This window comes from Choloepus didactylus, chromosome 3 (genome assembly GCF_015220235.1).
Source record: "Choloepus didactylus isolate mChoDid1 chromosome 3, mChoDid1.pri, whole genome shotgun sequence".
NCBI classification, from domain to species: domain Eukaryota; kingdom Metazoa; phylum Chordata; class Mammalia; order Pilosa; family Megalonychidae; genus Choloepus; species Choloepus didactylus.
In genome coordinates, this window is record NC_051309.1 from 59,152,930 (window position 1) to 59,172,736 (window position 19,807).

Here is a 19,807-nt window from a genome sequence, read left to right on the forward strand (position 1 = left end):
CCTCAGTACAACGTTTTGGTGGTGGGATGGTTTATGGGAATCATGTATTTTATGCATGATTGTTCTGTAAACCCATAACTTCTATAATAATAATAAAAAAGAAAGAATTCAAAAAACACTTTACAGGTGATACTGACATTCTGTGATGTCAGGAACCATTGCTCTGGATGGTATACTTTTCTTCCTTGACAGGATTTCAAGGGTCCACTTCCCAATGAACTGAATTTGAGGTTCTTATGTTTTGTGAAGGTGTCATATCAGTATAAACATTTCCATGATTTTCCACCAGGCTGGTAAATTTTTAGGTATTTCAGTTTATAAATGAGAACTTACATTGCCTTTTTTTTGAAGTAAAAAAACGTTGACTTCCAATATCTATTCTCCTTTCTTTCATCATAATAGAATTTTCTGCTGCTTCATATGGATGCTCAGCAAAAAGCCACGTTTCCCAACCTCCTTTGTTGCTACGTTTGGCCATATGACTTGGTTCTGGCAAGTGGAATGTGAGTGGGAATAATATATGTAAATCTGATTGTGTCTGTGAAAGAAAGGGAGCTTTTCCTACATTTCCTTCCTCCCATTCCTGTGGGAGAGTCATCATGCCAACTCTGATCTAGTCAGTTATACGAGAGAGAAAGTAACTTCTGTCTTGTTAAGTCCCCATAATTTTGTCCTTTGTTATATCAGTTCTGGAGCACACAGCTGGATTGTATTTCCTGGTCTTCTGTGCAGTTACATGTCACCATATAGCTATGTGTTTGATTAATTTCTTTAGATTAGTATGCCTTCAAGTCTCCTAACTCTCCTTCACATTGTTTGCCATTTTAACTTCTATTTCTGTTTTCCATTTCCCTGCTCAGACTAGCTTTTCTTGGAGCCTACCAAAATTTGTGTTCTCAAAGCCTACTTCATGCCTCCTCTGTATTGAGAAACCATTCCCTTGCACTGCTTCCTCTCACCCTATCACAAATTCCAACGTGTCTGACATTCATCTTGCATATTGCATTTAGTGAGAAACTGTTAGCTCATAAAAGTAAGGTCACACTAATGTGCTTGCTTTCTGCTTCAAACTAATTTTTTTTCATTGTTCCTTTCTGCAGTATTGTTTTTATATGCTTATTTCCAGTTTGTCTTGGGCTGCATGCCATATTTTTGGCCTTGGGAAAGTAGGCCTAAAGAGGATAGAAATATCTTTTATAACGTTCTGTTTTTGCTGACAGCATAATACCAGCTGCAATTTTTGTTTGTCTGTTTGTTCCTCAGTTGTCCTTAGAGTAGGTGAATTTGTGTATTTCTAACTTGGGTGTCCTCTTCCATTGTCAGATGCCGATCATACCATGTGTTGGTGGAACCCAAACTAAAACACATAGCAAATCAATGACTGCTCATTAATAGAATGGCAAGTGCAAAATTTGCAGCATGAGCATCATTTCTTAAGGCTCATTTCTTTTCAAAATAAAAGAGCAACTGTTTCCCATGGATCCACATTAATTCCAGAAGTAGAGTTTTGAATGTCAAAAGTGCATAAAGGTGGCCTTCCAAACACACTTTAGCTATATACAGTTTAATTTTGTCAGAGTGTAGATCCATTTGATGCTATCAGAAGAAATCTCAACCCTTTAATTGGCCCACCTCAATCTGGCCACCACTTACGTTTCCAGTTGACTCCCACTCTATTTTCTGCAGGCTTCTCTAGTCACCTTTGCTGAGTATACTACTTGTCTTAGGGTAACGCTTGCCTCTGTAGCCAGTGGACCCCAAACTGCATCAATTCAAACACAGTAAGAGTTTATTTATTTCTCACTCACTTAACAGTCCGAGGTGGATTCTCCTGGTGGACAGGAGAGTGCTCCCCCATACGATCATTCAGAGAACTGAACTGATGATAGAGCTACCATTTTCATCGCAGAGGTTCCAGACTTGCCCTGTCTAGATTCCAGCCAGCTGGAAGGTTCAAAGGGGTTGGAGATACCCATGAGAGAGGTGTCTATGGGACAGGCCCTGTCAGGGGCACTCATCACCCTCCCTCAAATTCTGTTAGCTAGAATTTCCCATGACATGGCTATGCTAACCTAGTCAAGTGGACTTTTGTGAACAGCTGGTAGTTTCTGCAATAAGCCTTTTTGTGATGCTTCCCTTTTGCTCACATAGCTTCTTTAGCCTATCAAAATCTTATTTAGTTTCAAAGATCCAGGTCAAAAGTGACCCCCTTTTTCCAGGGCCTTCATTGCCATGACCTGTTCCTTCTGCTGCCTTCCACTTTGAGCTTCTATCACAGCCCCCATTTACTTCTACCTGTGTTCAAGTTAGTTTTTTGTACATTAACCTCGCTTACCTGATTATAAGCTTCTTTAGCAAACTACCATAGTGTGGTGGGAAATGCATGGACTTGGGGGTCAGAGCAGTTTGCTACTCTGTAGCTGTGAGATCCTTGATCAGGTCACTTTTTCTCTTCTCATTTTCTTCATCTTAAAAACTGTGGTAATACTATGTAATGTTGTAGTAAGAGTTAACTGAGATAAGATACTTGAAATTTCCCAGCAGGACCTTGTATATAATAGATGCTCAATAAACTTTAACATTGCTGCTTTTTGTTTCTTCCACAGTGATTTGCCCTTAGTTGACGTTAAAAAAAAAATGAAGTGCAATTGGACTGTAAGTCCTGTGACTTTGCAGCATTACAGTAGAAGTTCAAGGGAGTGCAAACTCCTGGTATATACAACATGGACAGCAGAGACCAAGATAGAAGGAAGCCACTTGAAATAACATCAATATGTTGGTGATGCCAGTGTTCACTCAGCTCTACAAGTCTCAGTTGCCTGCTTAACGAATTATGTTAACTCCAGCCAAGCTGGCAGCTAGCTTAGATGGCCTCTGAGAATCGCTTCATGCTAAGAAAGGGCTGCTTGATCACAGATAAAGCCAGAGGCAGCAGGTGGGACTCGAGCCAGGACTGCCCCCAGGAGACCTGTTAAGCCACCCCAAGGGCTGTTGGGGGCACTGGAGCGAAAACATAGGGGCCAAGGGGAAATTAGGTATCGACACAATGGCCTAAATTATGCTGCTGATTATTCTAATCAGTATAGATTTATTCTGGTAACTACACCTGTTCAGGGGCTTTGGGAAGTACGAGTTTAGCCTTGGCATTTGCCTGGATAAGTTGGAGAGAAGGAGGCCAAGGGATGTGCAGGTTTTCACTTGACTCTTGCTGTTCTTGCCTCTTCACTCCTCCCCTGGCAGAAGTATTATCACTGATGAATAGAGTGGGGGGGTCATGTAGCACAGTGGTTAAAAACAGGGTCTTGGAGCCTGACTCCCTGGTTTGAAGAGCAACCCAGCATTTGCTTGTGCAACCTCAAGTAGCTAAATCACTCTGTACCTCAGCTTCCTTATGCATAATGTGGGCCCGACTACCTCATAGGCTATTTTAGGATTGCATGAGTTAATATTTATAAAAGACTTAGAAGAGTGCCAATGGTAATTGTGGTGTCAGGGTTTGTTAAATGAATGTTCAGATATAGGTGGAACTGAAAATATCTTTCCCTCTCTTTCTCGCCATGCTCCACAGCAGTGTCTTTTGTACTCACTGAAGATGATGAGCCTCCAAACTCTTCAGCAGTTTTTACGACTGGGTTCAGAAACTTTTGGTAGGTTAGATGTGTTTAGGTGTATGTAAACCAAAGCCAAATTTCAAGAAGGGTTTTGTGGGGATGGGGTAGAAAGTCAAGAGAGAATTTACCACCAGGGAAGCTGGAATCTGGACTGACCAGGAAAATGTATTTCTGAAGTTTGGAGAGAAGGAGATTCCAGGTACAAGATGGTGGCTGTCAGGTGAACTTATCTTGCCTTGCTATTGTGGCAGTGGCTTCTGGCCTTGGGGAGAAAACAAACTGTGTTTGTGAATTGAAGGATATGTTAGGGCCCAAGAAGTCCTACTGTGGTATCCCCTTAATGGTGCTGTTCTGGTTTGCTAAAGCTGCCAGAATGCAGATAGCAGAAAGGGACTGGTTTTTATTAAATGGATTTATTAGGTTACAAATTTACAGTTCTAAGGTCATAAAAGTGTCCAAAATAAGATATCAACAAGGAGATACCTTCATTAAGGAAAGGCCAATGGCATCTGAGGTTCCTCTGTCACTTGGGAAGGCACATGGCTGGAGTTGGCTGGGCCTCTCCTGGGGTTAGCTTCTGGTTTCCATTGCTTTCTCCAAAATGTCTCTGGGCTTCTGTCTTAGCTTCTCTCTTTCAGCTCCTTTGCATCCTTGCTTGTTTCTCCCAGAGTTTTTCTCTCTAAGCATCTGGAAGTCTTCTCTTAGCTTCTCTGGGGCCAGCTTTGGATTTCATCCCTTAACTTCTTTCCTGGTTCTGGTTTTTATGGCTGTCTCCAAAATATCTATGTGTGTTTTCTCTCTACGTGTCTCTCTTAGCTTAGCATCTCCAAATGCCTTTCTGTCCTCGTCTCCAAGCATCTGGATCTGTTGGCTCTGAGCTCTCTCTCTCTTCCTGAGCTCTCTTAAGGACTCCAGTAAACTAACTGAGACCCACCTTGAGTGGGTGGGGTCACATCTCCATGGAAATAATCTAATCAAAATGTCCCACCCACAATGGGTCTGCCTCTACAGGATTAGATTAAAAGAACATGGCATTTTATGGGGTACATAAGAGATCCAAACCAGCACAGAGCATAATACAGAGGAAGGGAGGACTTTCAATATTATAGGGGACTGCAGAGTGGTCTCAGGGCACTGAGCCTGAGGGCCTGGGTTTCCTCCATGACCAGCAGAGTCAGGGTTCTCAGCTGGGGTGGAGGAAGAGGATCACGACAAGCACTTGAGACTCCCTGACTCAGATCAGCTGCTAGTGGCAGCCATGGTGAATGCATGAAATCATTGTGTTCTCTGAAGGCAGATGCTAAGATTGAGTTTGCTCTATAGGATGTTAATTAGGATTCAACACCTGTGGGAAAAAGGGGGCAGATGCAGGATTGGGCAGAAGGAAGTCCAACTGTGATACGGGCTCCCCATAGCCTTGGTCACTGGTGTTGGGAACTCTGGATTGCACATGGCCCATCAGAGTTGTCCCTCGTGGGCTGTAGTGGAGAGGTCCTTACATCCGCGTCTCTCCATCATTGGGTGTGGGCTGCCTGGGAGGGTTTGCTTTGGGTCAGTGCAGTTCTCTGCAGCAGAGGTAGACCCTGAAGTTGCTGACAGCTGGCACAAGTCCTCCCTGCAAGGGGGATCTGGGCAGCTCATCACTTTGTCCTTCACAGTTCATGCAGCCACAGAAGGGGAATCCCAGAGATAACTGAGGAGGATGGGAGCTCTGCAAAGGACAGACGTTTCTATTTTAGCAAGTAGGGCTTTGGATCTGGTGAAATGTGTGCAATTGATGTTAATGGGACCTCGTTTATGCCCATGACTAGGTGAGGTTTGGGGACATTGGAGTTACTTGAGTTGATTGTATAGTTTTACGATAAAATAATAGGGATAAAGAAAAAAAATCACTTATAATTCTGTCACCCTCTCTAATCATATGTTCCTTTTTTGGTCTTTCCCCAGATACATCTGTGACTTTTATAGAGTCTAAGTTTATCTTGTTTTTATGCTAATTCAAGTAGTTAGACCTGAAAGTCTAAACACTGTGTGGAAAAAGTGGTCCTTGTGGTAATGAAGGGGCGTATCAAGGACAGGGTGGGTGGGATGTTCAGCCCAGGCATTAAGCAAAGAATCAGCAGGAGAAAATAAAATACTCTCATAGTGCTGACTACAAGCTTCCCCCAGCCTCACCCTTTTAAGATAAATTACTCTTCATGATTAAATGGTGGTGTTGAAATCATGGGTGTGCCGGTTTGAATGTATTGTGTCCCCCAAATGCCATTATCTTTGTGGTCCTGTGGGGCAGACCGTTTTGGTGCTGGTTGGATTTGCTTGGAATGTGCCCCACCCAGCTGTGGGAGATGATTCTGATGAGATGTTCCCATGGAGGCGTGGCCCCGCCCATTTGGGGTGGGCCTTGATCAGTGGTACTATATAAATGAGCTGATTCAGAGAGAGGGAACTCAGTGAGTGCAGCTGTGAGTGATGTTTTGAGGAGGAGCAAGCTTGCTAGAGAGGAACGTCTTGGGAGAAAGCCGTTTTGAGGCCAGAGCTTTGGAGCAGATGCAAGCTGCCTTCCTAGCTGGCAGAGGTTTTCCGGATGCCATTGGCCATCCTCCGGTGAAGGTACCTGATTGCTGATGTGTTACTTTGGATGCTTTGTGGCCTTAAGACTGTAACTGTGTAGTGAAATAACCCCCCGTTTTATAAAAACCTATCCATCTCTGGTGTTTTGCATTCTGCAGCATTAGCAAACTAGAACAATGGGCAATGTTCTTAATATCTTACACCAACCTGTTTCATCTGAGTCTTCGGTGCAATTTCCCTGAGCTTGTTAAGTTTTTGCATGTTGGCTTCATAACAGTCGTCTGCATTTTGGGTTGATTATTTGCATTTTAAAAAATAGGGTGCTCACACTGCATTAAATTTTTATAGCTACTGTGTTCATTGATTAGATCACTCTGTTTAGGAGTTACTATTCCGGTTACATATTTTAATTACACTTGAACAATCAGCCTTTCTTAGTCCTTGACTAATTTGTTGAGTTTAATTTGTCCCTTTGTCTAATTCCGGCTTAAATTATTTCATTTGTGTTGGCAGTCCTGTATTACAAACCCTTCCTGTCTTTTTTAATCAATTTCTTGGGGCTTTAATTATGTAGAACAGTCAATAAAAAGTTGATGCCAACAAAAGAACTGTCAAGGCAAATGATCACAAAGAATCTATGCCCACGAGATATATTTTATTAATTAACACCCTTAACATTTATGTCAAAACATTAACTAATTAATTCATGCCACACCCCTTGACAATGGTCAGCAATTTTATTCTTCATTTAGTTAATGACAAACTGTGACACAGAGAAACTGCAAATTATTGAAAGAAAGCCACACAGAAAGACAGAGGAAAATGAAGAGGTATTTCTGGATCACAGAAACAAAAATAAGTACTTTATCTGAAGAATAATCATAATATATTTAGACTCTGATCAAAACTTTGCTGATAACCTTTAGTGTTTTTTTTTTCATATTTAAGGAAGCAAGGGGTCTAAACATCTAGTTCAGAGGTTTTAAAATGTCTGGATTGGAGTTTGTTCCTGTTTGCTAAAGCTGCTGGAATGCAAATTCCAGAAATGGATTGGCTATTATAATAGGGGTTTATTAATTCACAAATTTACCATTCTAAGGCCATCAAAATGTCCTAGTTAGGGTATCAATAGGTTGATACCCTCTTTGAAAAAAGGCCGATGGCATCTGAGGTTCCTCTGTCACTTGGGAAGGCATGTGGCCAGAGTCTGCTGGGCCTCTTCCAGGGTTGGCTTCTGGTTTCTGCTACTTTCACCAAAATGTCTCTGGACTTCTGTCTTAGCTTCTCTCTCTCAGCTCCTGTGCATCCTTTCTTGTTTCTCCTAGGGCAGTTCTCTCAAAGCGTCTTGGGGTTCTCTCTTAGTTTCTCTGGGGCAAACTCTGAATTTCATCTCTTAGCTTTTCTCCCAGTTTCAATGGCTTTCTCCAAAAAGTCTCTGGGCATTTTCTCTCTAAGCATCTCTGAGCTCTCTCCAAAATGTCTCTGCCTTTTATCCTCTCATAGAGGATGCTGGTAAAGATGATTAAGACTCACCTTGAATGTCAGGGTCACATCTCCATGTAAACAATCTTATCAAAAGTCCCCACCCATAATAGGTCTGCTCCCATAAGAGTGGAATAAAAGAACATAGTCTTTTATGGGATACATAACAGATTCAAACCAGCACAGAGTGACATTTGACTCAGATCTGTCATCCTGGATCCACATAATTTTATTTTTTAAATGTAAATTTGAATACCATTTAAAGGGACATGAGCTCTCCAGTTCTCCACCTTGGCTTCTTGTCTTATATTTGACCTTCCTACACGTATTTAAGTTACTCCCTGAATTGATGAGGTATTTGAGTTTGTTGTAGCTAATTCTAATTCAATGCCCTCACTTTCTTTTTTTTTTTAATACAGTTTTATTGAGATATAGTCACATACCCTACAATCATCCACAGTGTGCAATCAATTGTACCATCATATAGTTGTGCATTCATCACCGCAATTTTTGAACATTTTTCTTACTCCAAAAAAATAAAAATAAAAGTAAAAAAGAACACTTAAAACATTCCATCCCCTCCATCCCACCCTATTTTTCATTTAATTTTTGTCCCCGTTTTTCTACTCATCTGTCCATACACTGGGAAAAGGGAGTGTGAGTCACAAGGTTTTCACAATCACACAGTCACAGCATGTAAGCTACATAGTTATACAATCGTCTTCATGAATAAAGGCTACTGGGTTGCAGTTCTGCAGTTTCAGGTATTTCTCTCTAGCCATTCCAACACACTAAAACTAAAAAGGGATAGCTATATAGCGCATAAGAATGCTCTCCAGAGAGACCTCTCGACTCTATTTGAAATCTCTTAGCCACTGAAACTTTATTTTGTTTCATTTCTCTTCCCCCTTTGGTCAAGAAGATTTTCTCAATCCCATGATGCTGGGTCCAGGCTCATCCCTGGGAGTCACATCCCGCGTTGCCAGGGAGATTTACACCCCTGGAAGTCATGTCCCACTTAGTGGGGAGGTCAGTGAATTCACCTGCCAAGTGGCAATGCCCTCATTTTCAGCTAGGAAACTGAGATCCAGAGGGCTGAATTCCAAAGGTACCCAGAAAGTTACTTTAGACTCAGCCTAGGACCCTAGTTTAGTGGTTCTATTTAGCAGTATTGTTTCCACCACACCAAAAGGCTTCTATAAATTTCCTTCAGAGAATTAAAGGAAGACAAGTGTTTCATTACATCTCTTTGGATTATGGAAATAAGGCCTTAAAGCTATAATATAGATACATAGAGCACATCCCAGGATTCCTAATGCTTTGGTGTGGCATGGAGAATGTTAGCGCCAAATCAGAAGATGCAGTTCCAGTCTCAGCTGTGCCAATAACTAGAGGCTGTTTGACTCCATGGGCTTCAGTTTTCTGAGGATGAAGTCCTAGGAGAGCTCCTTCCAGCCCTAGGATCCTCTGAGTCTTTAATGAACGCCAATAAAAACTATACAGGAGGCAGAAAAACATAAGCTATTCAATTAAAATGCCACTGTTCCAGGCAACCAATTGTCTTCAGGAAGCACTTTTGAAACTGAGCTCTAACATCCTCACCCACCTTTAAAGTTGGATAGGAAACTCAGAGCTATATTGTCTAGGGAAGTGGTTATAAGCAAATATATACATTAAAACTCTTCTTTGGAAGAAATTAAGTGCATAGTTCAGATGTCTTCTGACTTTCCGATTCCTTTTAAGAGGGTATTACTAAGCCACTGACTGTCATGTCAGCTACACCATAAGCTCCTTAGGGACATGTTTTCTGGATGACTAGTACATTGTCTAGTACATAGTAGGTGCTCAATAATCATTGAATGAGTTTCAGCATTCAGAGGAGAACCATGGAATCTTGGGAGAGATCTCAGAAATCAAATCCAGCCTCTCTACCAATGAATGCAGAGATCCTCTCTCCAAAGCCTAGGAGGTTGTTTACCAGGCTGTACTACTTCACCCAGTCATTCATTCCATGAATATTTATTTATTAGCATGTACCAGGAACTATTCTAGGATACAGTGGTGAATCTGATAGGTATGGTTCCTGTACCTAGAAAGCCTGCCTTTCTGTTTGAACATTACTATATTTGACAGCTCCCCGTTCCGCCAGAGGGGCCAACTCTCAGTTCTAACAATTTCTGTCTGGAAAATGAAACCCCCTCTCAGGTGATGTCAGCATAAGTTATCTCTGAAACTTTCTCCGTGTGCCCTGGCAGATTGTTCCAGTATTTCTGAGCCTACATCGCTATTTATGAGAAGTTTTGCCTCTTTTCTGTCACCCAGCCTTCACCTTTAGTTCTGATTTAGCCATCATTTAACATCTCTTAAACCACCAACATGTGGCAAAGGCCACCCTCCCCTTCAGGGAAACAGGCTCATGCTTGGTTTTGGGAATGGGGACTGGATATGATACTCTTCATACTTTTTCTGGTTTTGTAGAAAAAGCGCAGTGACCTGTCATGATTGGAAAGACTGTCTGTGGTCTGGTCTCCTGGGGAGTTTTCTTGCCCGATCGACTGAGGCAGTTCAATCCTTTCTCCAAAGACTCAGTGTGTCCCTGGTGGAAAACTTATTTTTTGAAAAAGGAATTAAGAAAAATCTGAGTGCACACTGATGAGAAGCAATACTGTGCATTGAAGGGCAGCTGGGCCTGAACACAAAATCATGACACATGATCCATTTCGGGCACACACTGTCCAAAATCTTCCATCTCCACCTGCATCCACCACAATTACTTGTTTAATAAAACCCAAGCTCCTGAGCACGGCATCTCTGGCTGTCAAGGGTTTGCTCATAACCTGACTTTCTAACTTCACCCTCCAGTAGTTGCCTTCAAATTTATTTTTTTTTTTTTTTTTTTTTTTTTTTTTAAAGTATAAACCAACAAGAAGAATTATTTAATAATAGTGACCTTTCAGTGACTATCTACTACATTCAAGACCTTATGCTGGGCACTTTACATACATTACCTCATTTAATTCTCACAATAATTGCATGATTACTGCATCCAAGGTCAAATGATCTGGGAGGACAGCCCAGTCTGGTTCTCAAATCTATGTCCTATTGTCACCAGACCATTTTCATACCAACTAGCAAGTATTTGTCAATTCCTGGAGAAACGCAGTGTTCCACAGGTCCATTTGTCTGTTCCTTCTCCAGTACCACCAAATGGTTTTAATTATAATAATACTATGGTTGAAAGTCCGCTGTTAATAGCCAGTAGGGCTGGTCCCACCTCATTACTCTTTATTTTTAGTATTTTAGTATTTTTAGTATATTTTGTATTTTTCTATCTCTTCTTTCATGTTTACTTTTTCAAATAAACCTTAGTATAGTTTTGGTAAGTTCCCCCAAAATCCTGTTGGCATTTTTTTTTTTTTTTTTTTTTTTAAATCATCATTTTATTGAGATATATTCACATACCACGCAGTCATACAAAACAAATTGTACTTTCGATTGTTTACAGTACCATTACATAGTTGTACATTCATCACCTAAATCAATCCCTGACACCTTCATTAGCACACACACAAAAATAACAAGAACAACAACTAGAGTGAAAAAGAGCAATTGAAGCAAAAAAGAACACTGGGTACCTTTGTCTGTCCGTTTCCCTCCCCTACTTTTCTACACATCCATCCATAAACTAGACAAAGTGGTGTTTGGTCCTTATGGCTTTCCCAATCCCATTGTCACCCCTCATAAGCTACATTTTTATACAACTGTCTTCGAGATTCATGGGTTCTGGGTTGTAGTTTGATAGTTTCAGGTATCCACCACCAGCTACCCCAATTCTTTAGAACCTAAAAAGGGTTGTCTAAAGTGTGCATAAGAGTGCCCACCAGAGTGACCTCTCGGCTCCTTTTGGAATCTCTCTGCCACTGAAGCTTATTTCATTTCCTTTCACATCCCCCTTTTGGTCAAGAAGATGTTCTCCGTCCCACGGTGCCAGGTCTACATTCCTCCCTGGGAGTCATATTCCACGTTGCCAGGGAGATTCACTTCCCTGGGTGTCTGATCCCACGTAGGGGGGAGGGCAGTGATTTCACCTTTCAAGTTGGCTTAGCCAGAGAGAGAGGGCCACATCTGAGCAACAAAGAGGCATTCAGGAGGAGACTCTTAGGCACAAATACAGGGAGGCCTAGCCTCTCCTTTGTAGCAACCGTCTTCCCAAGGGTAAAACTTATGGTAGAGGGCTCAACCCATTAAACCACCAGTCCCCTATGTCTGTGGTCATGTTAGCAACCATGGAGGTGGGGTAGGCGAATACCCCTGCATTCTCCACAGGCTCCTCAAGGGGGCACTACATCTTTTTTTTTTTTTTTTTTTCCTTGTTTTTTTTTTTTTTTTTTTTTTTTTTTTTTTTTTTTTTTTTAACTTTCCCTTCTTTTTTCAAATCACCTGTATGAAAAAAAAAGTTAAAAAGAAAACAAACATACAATAAAAGAGCATTTCAAAGAGACCATAGCAAGGGAGTAAGAAAAAGACAAGTAACCTAAGATAACTGCTTAACTTCCAACATGTTCCTACTTTACCCCAAGAAAGTTACATAATATAGCAACATTTCAGTGAACTTGTTCCTACTACAACCATCAGAAATTAACAGACCATAGTCATTTCTGGGCATCCCCAGAACGTTAAATAGCTTATCTGTTCTTCCTGGATTATTGTTCCCCCTTCCTTAATTGCTCTCTACTGCTAGTTCCCCTACATTCTACATTATAAACCATTTGTTTTACATTTTTCAAAGTTCACATTAGTGGTAGCATATAATATTTCTCTTTTTGTGCCTGGCTTATTTCGCTCAGCATTATGTCTTCAAGGTTCATCCATGTTGTCATATGTTTCACCAGATCGTTCCTTCTTACTGCCGCGTAGTATTCCATCGTGTGTATATACCACATTTTATTTATCCACTCATCTGTTGAAGGACATTTGGGTTGTTTCCATCTCTTGGCAATTGTGAATAATGCTGCTATGAACATTGGCGTGCAGATATCTGTTCGTGTCACTGCTTTCCGATCTTCCGGGTATATACCGAGGAGTGCAATCGCTGGATCGAATGGTAGCTCTATATCTAGTTTTCTAAGGAACTGCCAGACTGACTTCCAGAGTGGCTGAACCATTATACAGTCCCACCAACAATGAATAAGAGTTCCAATTTCTCCACATCCCCTCCAGCATTTGTAGTTTCCTGTTTGTTTAATGGCAGCCATTCTAACCGGTGTTAGATGGTATCTCATTGTGGTCTTAATTTGCATCTCTCTAATAGCTAGTGAAGCTGAACATTTTTTCATGTGTTTCTTGGTCATTTGTATTTCCTCTTCAGAGAACTGTCTTTTCATATCTTTTGCCCATTTTATAATTGGGCTGTCTGTACTATTGTCATTGAGTTGTAGGATTTCTTTGTATATGCAAGATATCAGTCTTTTGTCAGATACATGGTTTCCAAAAATTTTTTCCCATTGAGTTGGCTGCCTCTTTACCTTTTTGAGAAATTCCTTTGAGGTGCAGAAACTTCTAAGCTTGAGGAGTTCCCATTTATCTATTTTCTCTTTTGTTGCTTGTGCTTTGGGTGTAAAGTCTAGGAAGTGGCCTCCTAATACAAGGTCTTGAAGATGTTTTCCTACATTATCTTCTAGGAGTTTTATGGTACTTTCTTTTATATTGAGATATTTGGTCCATTTTGAGTTAATTTTTGTGTAGGGGGTGAGGTAGGGGTCCTCTTTCATTCTTTTGGATATGGATATCCAACTCTCCCAGCCCCATTTGTTGAAAAGACCATTATGGCTCAGTTCGGTGACTTTGGGGGCCTTATCAAAGATCAGTCGGCCATAGATCTGAGGGTCTATCTCTGAATTCTCAATTCGATTCCATTGATCTATATGTCTATCTTTGTGCCAGTACCATGCTGTCTTGGCAACTGTGGCTTTATAATAAGCTTCAAAGTCAGGGAGTGTAAGTCCTCCCACTTCGTTTTTCTTTTTTAGAGTGTCTTTAGCAATTCGAGGCATCTTCCCTTTCCAAATAAATTTGATAACTAGCTTTTCCAAGTCTGCAAAGTAGGTTGTTGGAATTTTGATTGGGATTGCATTGAATCTGTAGATGAGTTTGGGTAGAATTGACATCTTAATGACATTTAGCCTTCCTATCCATGAACATGGAATATTTTTCCATCTTTTAAGGTCCCCTTCTATTTCTTTTAGTAGAGTTATGTAGTTTTCTTTGTATAGGTCTTTTACATCTTTGGTTAAGTTGATTCCTAGGTACTTGATTTTTTTAGTTGCTATTGAAAATGGTATCTTTTTCTTGAGTGTCTCTTCAGTTTGTTCATTTCTAGCATATAGAAACATTACTGACTTATGTGCATTAATCTTGTATCCCGCTACTTTGCTAAATTTGTTTATTAGCTCTAGTAGGTGTATCGTTGATTTCTCAGGGTTTTCTAGATATAAGATCATATCATCTGCAAACAATGACAGTTTTACTTCTTCTTTTCCAATTTGGATGCCTTTTATTTCTTTGTCTTGCCGGATTGCCCTGGCTAGCACTTCCAGCACAATGTTGAATAACAGTGGTGACAGCGGGCATCCTTGTCTTGTTCCTGATCTTAGAGGGAAGGCTTTCAGTCTCTCACCATTGAGTACTATGCTGGCTGTGGGTTTTTCATATATGCTCTTTATCATGTTGAGGAAGTTTCCTTCAATTCCTACCTTTTGAAGTGTTTTTATCAAAAAGGGATGTTGGATTTTGTCAAATGCTTTTTCAGCATCTATTGAGATGATCAATTGATTTTTCCCTTTCGAGTTTTTAATGTGTTGTAATACATTGATTGTTTTTCTGATGTTGAACCATCCTTGCATGCCTGGAATGAACCCCACTTGGTCATGGTGTATGATTTTTTTAATGTGTCTTTGGATTCGATTTGCAAGTATTTTGTTGAGGATTTTTGCATCTATATTCATTAGGGAGATTGGCCGGTAGTTTTCCTTTTTTGTAGCATCTTTGCCTGGTTTTGGTATTAGATTGATGTTAGCTTCATAAAATGAGTTAGGTAGTGTTCCATTTTTTTCAATGTTTTGAAAGAGTTTGAGTAAGATTGGTGTCAGTTCTTTCTGGAAAGTTTGGTAGAATTCCCCTGTGAAGCCATCTGGCCCTGGGCATTTATTTGTGGGAAGATTTTTGATGACTGATTGGATCTCTTTGCTTGTGATGGGTTGGTTGAGGTCTTCTATTTCTTCTCTGGTCAGTCTAGGTTGTTCATATGTTTCCAGGAAATTGTCCATTTCTTCTACATTATCCAATTTGTTGCCATACAGTTGTTCATAATATCCTCTTATAATTTTTTTAATTTCTTCAGGATCTGCAGTTATGTCACCTTTTTCATTCATTATTTTGTTTATATGGGTCTTCTCTCTTTTTGATTTTGTCAGTCTAGCTAGGGGCTTGTCAATCTTGTTGATCTTCTCAAAGAACCAACTTTTGGTGATATTTATCCTTTCTATTGTTTTTTTGTTCTCTATGTCATTTATTTCTGCTTTAATCCTTGTTATTTCTTTTCTTGTACTTGGTTTAGGATTGGTTTGCTGTTCATTTTCTAGCTTCTTCAGTTGATCCATTAGTTCTTTGATTTTGGCTCTTTCTTCCTTTTTAATATATGTGTTTAGTGCTATAAATTTCCCCCTTAGCACTGCTTTTGCTGCATCCCATAGGTTTTGGTATGTTGTGTTCTCATTTTCATTCGTCTCTATATATTTAGCAATTTCTCTTGCTATTTCTTCTTTAACCCACTGATTGTTTAGGAGTGTGTTGTTTAACCTCCAGGTATTTGTGAATTTTCTAAGTCTCTGATGGTTATTGACTTCTAATTGTATTCCATTGTGGTCAGAGAATGTGCTTTGAATGATTTCAATCTTTTTAAATTTATTGAGGCTTGTTTTATGTCCCAGCATATGATCTATTCTGGAGAAAGTTCCGTGAGCACTAGAAAAGTATGTGTATCCTGGTGATTTGGGATGTAATGTCCTGTAGATGTCTGTTAAATCTAATTCATTTATCAGATTGTTTAGGTTTTCAATTTCCTTATTGGTCTTCTGTCTGGTTGATCTATCTATAGGAGAGAGTGATGTGTTGAAGTCTCCCACAATTATTGTGGAAACATCAATTGCTTCCTTTAGTTTTGCCAATGTTTCTCTCATGTATTTTGTGGCACCTTGATTGGGTGCATAGACATTTACGATTGTTATTTCTTCTTGCTGAATTGCCCCTTTTATTAGTATGTAGTGGCCTTCTTTGTCTCTCAAAACATCCCTGCATTTGAAGTCTATTTTATCTGAGATTAATATTGCTACACCTGCTTTCTTTTGGCTGTAGCTTGCATGAAATATTTTTTTCCATCCTTTCACTTTCAGTTTCTTTGTGTCCCTGTGTCTAAGATGAGTCTCTTGTATGCAACATATTGATGGTTCATTTTTTTTGATCCATTCTGCGAATCTATATCTTTTAATTGGGGAGTTTAATCCATTTACATTCAACGTTAAAACCGTGAAGGCATTTCTTGAATCGGCCATCTTATCCTTTGGATTATGTTTGCCATATTTTTCCCTCTCTCTATTAATATCCTTTATTGTACCCATACCGAATCTCTTTAGTACTGAACCTTTCTCCAAGTCTCTCTGTCCTGTCTTTGTTTCTCTGTCTGTAGGGCTCCCTTTAGTATCTCCAGTAGGGCAGGTCTCTTGTTAGCAAATTCTCTCAGCATTTCTTTGTCTGTGAAAAATTTAAGCTCTCCCTCAAATTTGAAGGAGAGCTTTGCTGGATAAAGTATTCTTGGCTGGAAATTCCTCTCTCTCAGAATTTTAAATATATCGTGCCATTGCCTTCTCGCCTCCATGGTGGCTGCTGAGTAGTCACTACTTAGTCTTATGCTGTTTCCTTTGTATGTGGTGAATTGCTTTTCTCTTGCTGCTTTCAGAACTTGCTCCTTCTCTTCTATGTTTGACAGTGTGATCAGTATATGTCTCGGAGTGGGTTTTTTTGGATTTATTCTATTTGGAGTTCGCTGAGCATTTATGATTTGTGTATTTATGTTGTTTAGAAGATTTGGGAAGTTTTCCCCAACAATTTCTTTGAATACTCTTCCTAGACCTTTACCCTTTTCTTCCCCTTCTGGGACACCAATGAGTCTTATATTCGGACGCTTCATATTATCTATCATATCCCTGAGGTCCATTTCGAGTTTTTCAATTTTTTTCCCCATTCTTTCTTTTATGCTTTCATTTTCCATTCTGTCATCTTCCAGGTCACTGATTCGTTGTTCAACTTCCTCTAGTCTTGTACTATGAGTGTCCAGAATCTTTTTAATTTGGTCAACAGTTTCTTTAATTTCCATAAGATCATCCATTTTTTTATTTAGTCTTGCAATGTCTTCTTTATGCTCTTCTAGGGTCTTCTTGATTTCCTTCATGTCCCGTACTAGGGTCTCATTGTTCATCTTTAGTTCTTTGAGTAGCTGCTCTAGGTGTGTCTCTTCTGGTCTTTTGATTTGGGTGCTTGGGCTTGGGTTATCCATATCGTCTGGTTTTTTCATATGCTTTATAATTTTCTGTTGTTTTTGGCCTCGTGGCATTTGCTGTCCTTGATAGGGTTCTTTTAGGGTTTGTAGACCAGTTGAAGTCCTTATCTCTAATTTATCAGATCTACAGCTTCGTGGAGTACACTTTCTCTAACTAACCAGCAGGTGGCGTCCACGAGCCACCTGTTCTCCACAAGCCAGATCTCCCCTGCTTAGCCTTTTTGGTGAGTGGGGGAGTGAGTCTTGTGGGGCCCAATTGGTGTCCCAAGCTTGCGTGTGTAGTTGGTGTTGCCTGCCCTGTATGTGGGGCGTGTTTCTGGGCAGTCGGGGAGGGGGGGTGGCCCTAACAATCAAATCTCCCTGATGATCCTAGAGTTTTAAAGCTACTGCAATAGTCTAATCCTTCAGTTCAGTCCTGCCACAGTTTGTCTCTGCCACTGACCCACAAGTCTTTGGTATTGGCGTATGGCTCCTGAGACTTGCAAGTGGGCCCCTCTTCCAGGCTGTGCACCCCGGGTCCTCTGTTGAGGGATGACTGTGCTATGTCACAGGTGAGTGCCGTCCCCCCAGGGCAGTTCTGGGCTGCTGGGCTGTGTTGGGAGGCTCCCAGTCTGCTCAAATGATGGCTGAATGGGGCTCTGTTAATTCACACTGCTCCCCCTTCCCAGCTCTGGGACATTCAGCTGAGGTTGCAGGGAAGGCTAATGTCCACGCCCAGTTTTGTGGTGTGTGCCTGTTATTTGAAGCACTTCCGTCACACTGGGTTGTGTGGGGCAGCTCTGGGCTATGGGGCTGGCGATGGGCAGGAGTGTTTCCTGTCCACCAGGATGGTGGCTGTGAGTGGACACCCCCCTTTTCTTGGGAAGTTGTGGTGTTTAGTGAATTTTCTCAGCCACTGGATTATTGTCTTTTGTCTCAGAGCTCTCTTAGTTCTGCTCTTGACTTGACGTGTCCAAATTTCAATTCTTTGAGGCTTTCTGTATTGAGCTTCTTAGAGTAATTGTTTTAGAAAAAGCAAAAAGGATTTAAAAAAAAAAAAAAAAAAAAAAAAAAAAAAAAAAAAAAAAAAACGGCCCTCCTCAGAGATCTAATGGGTTATTGAAATGCTAATAGACAAAGCAACCAGGGCCATTAAGGAAAGGTGCCCTGGGCAGAGAGATCAGCCTTGCTTCAGGATTTGCATATGCGCCTCAAGGCCTGATCTCCGCCCTTCCCCTTTCTGTGTTCACCAGAACTCCAAAAATCCTCTGCTTTTACTTTGGAGCTTCTCGTGTTGTTTTCCTTCTATGCCCGTCTCCTCTCTGCTGGGCTGGCTGCTCTCAGAGTCTCTGGTGTCTGGCCTCAGTCTATCTATGGTTGGAGTTTGAATCAGTAGAATGAGTTTCCGATGAGAGCAGCCACTGCAATTCTCCCTTCTCCTTCCTGGAGCTGACAGCCCCTCCTCCCCCGGGACTGAGCCTGGCAGGGAGGGGCGCGGGTCCCCTGGCCGCAAAAACTTACAGATTTCGGTGATCTCAGCAGTTCCACGTTTTCATGAGTGTTGTATGAAGTATGCCCAAAGACAGATTGCTCTGTGGTGTCCAGTCCACGCAGTTCCTGGCTTTTTACCTACTTTCCTGGAGGAGTAACTAAAACATACAGCTCACCAGTCTGCCATCTTGCCCCGCCCCTCCAAAGTTATTTTGATCTGGAGACTGACAAACAATATAGACAGGACGGCTAAAGGTGACCCCAAGAAACCAAAGGGCAAGATGTCTACTTATGTCTTCTTTGTGCAGACGTGCAGAGAGGAACATAAGAAAAACCCTGAGGTCCCTGCCAATTTTGTGCAATTTTCCAAGAAGTGCTCTGCGAGGTGGAAGACAATGTCTGGGAAGGAGAAATCTAAATTTGATGAAATGGCAAAGGTGGACAAAGTATATTATGATCGGGAAATGAAGGATTATGGGCCAGTGAATATTCAGAGGCAAGAAGAAGGATGCTAATGCTCCTAAACAACCACCATCTGGATTATTCCTGTTCTGTTCAGAATCCAGCCTCAAGATCTAATCCACAAACCCTGGCATCTCTTTTGGAGATGTGGCCAAAAAACTGGGTGAGATGTGGGACAACCTGAGTGACAATGAAAAGCTGAAGGAGAAGTATGAGAGGGATGTCGCTGACTACAAGTCTAAAGGGAAGTGTGATGGCACGAAGGGTCCTGCTAAAGTTGCCCGGAAAAAGGTGGAAGAGGAAGATGAAGAGGAGGAGGAGGAAGAAGAGGAGGAGGAGGAGAAATAAAAAACTTGTGCTCTGTCTCCTTGTGAATGCCTTAGAGTAGGCGAGGGCCATATTGGACACATATCTTACTTGAGACGTGTCTTGCCCTCATTAGGTTTAATTACAAAATTGGATCATTGTCATATTGTAGTTCTCTCAAAGTGCTCTAGAAATAGTCAGTGATTTACATAAGTGGCCATGGGTGTCAGGAGCACCTGAAAATGTATCAAAGTTGTACATATTTCCAAACATTTTCAAAATGAAAAGGCAC

The 19,807-nt window shown here is 41.0% G+C and overlaps 1 pseudogene; it reads left to right on the top strand.

Moving 5' to 3' along the window:
- LOC119530263 overlaps positions 1–19,557 on the top strand; it is a 39,443-nt pseudogene extending 19,886 nt beyond the window's left edge.
- Positions 19,558–19,807: the final 250 nt, after the last annotated feature.